At 39.5% G+C, this 6,000-nt stretch overlaps 1 protein-coding gene across 5 annotated transcripts in view; it reads left to right on the top strand.

The window, feature by feature from the left end:
* The window catches only part of TRAPPC9 (trafficking protein particle complex subunit 9), a 633,394-nt gene that overhangs the window by 227,605 nt on the left and 399,789 nt on the right, over positions 1-6,000 (top strand). The window lies entirely within an intron of this gene.

The following is a 6,000-nucleotide window of genomic DNA, read 5'->3' on the forward strand; positions in this document are numbered from 1 at the left end:
GTAGTGCAGGCTGAGTCCCATGCAATAACCCTGGGGGCATAAATAAATAAATAAATAAATAATAAAAATAATGAAATACTTTCATTAAGTTGTTATAATTAAATAATAGATGTAAAGCACTTACTTGACATTACCTGACATAGAAAGTGATTAATGTAGAAAAGTTGCCACATTTGAAAATATTTTTAAATTGAGGCAGCCATTATAAAGAATCTGTTTCCTTTGAACTAAATTAAATACCTTTGGGTTAAAAAAAGATTGTTTTAAGAAACCAACTAGTGTGGTCTGGGAGGTGGTGCAGTTGATAAGGCATTAGATTCTAAAGCATGAGGTCCTGAGTTCAGTCCCCAGCAGCACATATACCAGAGTGATGTCTGGCTCTTTATCTCTCTCTCCTTCTATCTTTCTCATTAATAATAAAGTCTTAAAAGAAACCAACAAGTAAAAAAAAAAAGGCCTTTCCTCTTCACTTATGAAATGTTTTATGATATAGTTATAGTCAGTACAGATATTCCATAACCTTTTCTTGACTCATGGCATCTTCTCCTTGTTGGCTCCTAAAGGCCAAAGAAACTAAAGGAAATCTGCAAGTGATATGTGGCTTTTGTTGCAGAGATGCCCTGGGGCGTAGTGATCAGAGAGAAGTTGCCTGTCTAGAGATCGAAAGACTGTCCTGCCTTGGACAAGCTCTGGCTGTCCAGAGCTCATGTGGCCTGAGAGGCCAAAGGTCAGAATAACTATGATTGTAACACAGATAAGGCTTCCCAACTGTGACTTTGCAAGTAAGCCTGTTCAGGTTCACCTTTGGGAGACTGGTTATAATCTGGAAGTTCAAGTTAGTGAAGCCTTTGGATGGTAGGCTCATCAGATGGTTGCCCAAGATGGCTGAGTCAGTGGGACTAGGACTTTTAGTCCTAGGGTTGCTTGGGGGAGGACAAGGGCAGGTGCAGGGCAAGGATATTAGGGTATTGTCTGAAGCATGTCACGGTAGAGCAACAAACTGATTCTGGTGGCTAGAAGTCATACCAGTGAACCCAATTGGTTGGGAGCCAGATTTCAGGGGGGGAAGGTCTTTTCCATGTGGCTTCATGTGGTAAGAGAGGTTGTTGGTGTCACTGGGAGCTCACTGTCAATGCTCACTGTGCAGACACCCTGTCACTCTAGCGTTTGTGTTCACCAGTGGGGCTAGGGCACAGGTAGCAGATCGCATCAGAGGGGGCAAAGGCACAGAGGCTTGAAACAATACAAAACAAGATTAGTACTGTAAGGTTCCAGGACAGAGAGAACTGTTGGAGAAGCTTAGATAAGACTCCCTGGGCATTGCAGCCCCTGCTGCAGCCTCATGTTAACCACCCCAGAGCTAGCAGGCAGTGGGCATATTTCTTCTCCTAACCTTTGCTTCTGAGGTCACACGGGTAGGTCTCCAGTTTCTATCTTCCCAGGTGAGAGACATTGTACCCTCACAGGCAGGGAGTGGAATAAAGGTGTCAGTTAGTCCAAACCTGTGAAATTCTGTAACTTTTCAAGGTTGTCAGGTTGTCAGGATCTATCTTCTGCAGTTCACTTGAACCTCCTGGCGCGGAGTAGTTGCAAGGTGCCTGGCTCACAGGGTCATTGGTGGGGGCCTCTGTCCCAGCACTGCAGACTGGTGACACGGTCTTTCTACCCAAAGCAGGAATTATGCGATTTAATTGGAAATGTGCTAATAAATCTTTGAGATTACTGCCAAAGAATGGCGTAGTCATGGAAACAACTAATTTAGTCCAGCCTTTTCTAGGCAGCTTCTCAAGAAGGGAAGAGACAACGTACGCTTCTTCATGTCTCCCAGAGATTTCTCCCTGTTCAGCTCTGTCTGTCCACTGTCATGGTTTTTCCACATCCTCTGACAAGTAGCTTCTAGGGCTGAAAACACTTATTCTGGGGACATTTAGAATGCCTTACGTGCTTCAGGCACCAAAGATTCCAGGTTCAGTCCTCAGTTTCAACCTAAGACAAAGCTGAGCAGTGCTCTGGTAAAAGAAACAAAATAAACAAGAACAGTCTTTACTCTTGTGTTAGTAATTGTCACAAAATAATAAACCTCTACTTCAACTTTACTTAGGAACAGAATGTGTAATATAAGCCTAAAGTAAATGATAAAAAAACAAAAAACAAAGATCAGAGATGGTATCAATGAAATAGGAAATAAAAATACAATAAAGAATCCAAAAGCTTGTTCTTTGAGAATAGCCAGTGAAATTTACCATCCTCCAGCCAGATTGATCAGAGAGAAAAGACATAAATGAACATTAAGAAAGAAAGAGGTGGCGTCACTATAGCTTCTACAGATACTTATGATGAAAAAACTATATTACAAGCAACTTTATGTTGGTAACTGAGATGAAAAGAACTAATTTCTTCAAAGGCACAGTGTCAGTTTCCTTACAGAAATAGATATTGAGTAGAATATTAAGGGAATAGAAAACAAAATGTTGTTTTGTTAAAATTTACCTGAGAAAATCCCAGGTCCAGTATTGATTAACTTGTGTAACTTCCTAAACATTAGTGGAGGAAAATTGTGAATTTTATGTAAATTGTTTTCAGGAAACTTGAAAAAAAAGGGAATACTCTTAAGTCAGTCTACTCAATCAGCATTGTTAGCCCGCTTCCAAAGCAAAGAGGTGACGAAAACATCAAAGTCTCCTGAGCACAGATGCAAAACCTTTAAGTGGCACCTTAACATATTCTGTTCACTAATAAGCAACATGTTGACTGTGGGGTTTGTGTAAGGAATGAAGTTGGTTTACATTAAGAAGCCAGCAAATAAACTGAGAACTCTCCAAATCAGAAGACTGAGAATGATAAGCTAACTTCAGAAAGCTGAACTTCAACACTAAGATTATATTTTATTCATGAAGAAGAAAGGCAGAAAGTGAAAGAAGTAAACATCACTCTGGTAGATGTGCTGCTGGGGATTGAACTCGGGACCTCATGCTTCAGAGTCCAGTGCTTTATCCACTGCACCACCACTTGGACCACAAATGATATCTAATGCTAGTTGAATATTTTATATAACCATAGCCTTTCAAATAAAGAACCATGGGATGTTCTTAACATTCTCATGCACTTTTGCATTTCAATAATTGCATTTATAAATGAACTGAATGGAAGGCTCTGCTGAGGAAACTTATGTGCAAATGTATTCAAGTGAGGAAAAACTCTATTTTATGTAACAAGTAACATATTTTTGTCATTCAAATTATGTCACAAAAGAAAACTGGTTGCACAAGCCTTTTGTGGCCCCAAGGCAGCAAAATTGAGGTTCTCATCAACCCGGAGAAGACGGATTAGACCTTTTTCTCATTGATGATTTCCACAGTTGAATGGGGAACTGTTGAATATACCTGGCCCAGAAAGATGTGTTGATCAGAAGGACTTGGAGTGTAAACCCAGGGCGATTGACACTTTCAGTAGTGTTCACAGATCATTTCTCTCATGGCTACAACTTCACATTATTCAAGTAGCTTAGGAAGATGAAGTAATATGTCAGGGTCAAGGAGTTACTCTGAAGAACTTAAAATTCAGACCTAGATATGTTTGAATCCAAAACTTGTGCTCTCTCCACTATTTCACACTGACCCTCTCTATATAATTTCTAAGTTTCCAAAATTATGGGATACAAAACACTATTCACTCAAGTCAGTATTTATAGAGCAGTGAGTATCAGCTTTTCTGCCTATCTGACCCTCAGTTTTCAATCTGTATAAAACAGATAATGAGACTTGCTTCTGGTCTATTGTAAGGAGCGAGGTGTCTGCTATTAGCCCTGGTAGATAAGAAAAGCTCACAGAATGGCAAATCCAATTCAGTTCTAAATTATTTCTAATCTGTCCCAGTAATAGTTACAGAGACATGGAATTTTCGCTCTGCAAACTTTAAGCAAAAAAGTGCCAAAGGAATCCTTTAATCTGCTCAACAATTTCAAGACTCAATAAGAAATTTAGCAGAGAGAAATGTGGGAAGTGCCTACTGCTTGTGGAATTTTAAATAAACGTTAAAGACAGCTGAGAAGAATGTTCCTTGAGGCTTCATGACAATTTTAGGACTTTTGTCTTCTGTGATAATTAACCATTATTCATCTGAAACCGCCTGTAAGATTTCATGCACTTCATTTATTCAATAAATAACTAGTGAGTGATTATTACAAGTTGGTTTATGGATGCAGGGGTTTATTCCGAACAAAATGAAGCCTGGAACTTAATTTATATTAGTGATTTAATAATATCTTACCTGATTGTAAGGTAACAGGTATATTTCAATACACTTCCCACCACCAGGGTTCTGTGGCCCACCCCCTCCACTGGAAACTTCCCTTTTCTTTAACCCTCTGGGAGTATGGACCAAAATTCTTTATGGGGTTGCAGTAGGTGGACGTTCTGGCTTCTGTAATTGTTTCTCTGCTGGACACGGATGCTGGTAGGTCAATTCATATCCCCCATCCTGTTTATATTTTTCCCTAGTGGGATAGGGCTTAGTACACATAGACTTCCAGACACATAGGTAAGGTCATCTGTCCAGGGGAGTCAGGATGGCATCATTGTAGAGTCTGTAACTTGGTAGTAAAGGTAGTAAGATATATAGCAGCACAAATTCTTTAATAAACAGGAACCTAAAGGTAGGAATAGAGGAAATAAAATTAGGGTTCTTCAGGTGGGAAGAAGGTAGGAAGTCCACTTTAGTTAGGTTCCAAGGGGCCCATGACTTTAATAATTTTTGCCTGAACTTGATAGCTAACTTGCAGTTAGACTAAAAATATCGTCTGGGAAGATGGTGTCAGAGTTGAGAATAGGGCTAGACAGTTGGATTAGAGGAGAGAGTAGTTCCCAAACATGAGGAAAGTATATGAATGCCATTACCTGTCACATTTATTAGCACAGAAGCCTGTATAATGTCTGACTCTCTGTCAGTCTGAGTTCGCATTCCATGGTCACAGATAGGAACATTCTAGGCTGCACTCATTTCAGGACCAGTCTTCCTGGAGTAGGATGACCCAGCCTCCCTTCAGAGAGTGGGGCAGTTCCTACCATTGCTGCTGTAGTGTGAGGGCAAGGTTCTAGAAAGTCTCACAGGAGGGCTTATGATGATGTGGAACTTACCTCTTGACAGAAGGACAAACAGTAAACAAAAGAAGTGGTGTGCAGAAAAACAAAGGAGGATATATGAGTAGTAGAGAACTGTTTGCAAATTTAGTGAGAAGCACCAGCAAAGACCATACATGTATAAGATGTGAATATAAACTGTCTGTCTCAATGACAGTTTACTGACATCAGGGTTTGGGGAGTGTCACTGTTAATTATTCAAGTATGTAACTGTTCTGTGTGTGTATGCATACATGGGCATGTATGTACACATTTCATTCAGAAGATTGTGAATTAGTCAAAGCTATGTAGGTATTTATTGAGATTTGCATTTTCTAGCACCTAGGAAAACAGCCTGTATATCTTCTGCAGCTGGTAGATGTTAAATGAATGAATAAGATAATGGGAAGATTTCTATGGAGTTGTATATGGCCCCAATTCTTTTTAAAATTTAAGAATAGGAAAGCTATCAGGGAGGGGATAGGATATGGAGTTCTGGTGGTGGGAATTGTGTAGCGTTGTACTCCTCTTATCCTATGGTTTTGTCAGTGTTTCCTTTTTATAAATAAAAATTAAAAGCTTATCTATTTTTATGGATTTAATAATGATTGACAAGAACATAGGACAAGAGGGATATAATTCCACACAGTTCCCACCACCAGAGTTCTATATCCCATCCCTTCTGTTGGAGGCTTTCCTATTATTATACATATTTTTAATATATTTATTTATTCCCTTTTGTTGCTCTTGTTTTTTTTAATTGTTGTAATTATTATTGTTGTTATGATAGCATTGTTGTTGGATAGGACAGAGAGAAACGGAGAGAGGAGGGGAAGACAAAGAGGGGGAGAGAAAGACAGACAACTGCAGACCTGCTTCACTG

The sequence above is a fragment of the Erinaceus europaeus genome, chromosome 8 (genome assembly GCF_950295315.1).
Source record: "Erinaceus europaeus chromosome 8, mEriEur2.1, whole genome shotgun sequence".
Classification (NCBI taxonomy): domain Eukaryota; kingdom Metazoa; phylum Chordata; class Mammalia; order Eulipotyphla; family Erinaceidae; genus Erinaceus; species Erinaceus europaeus.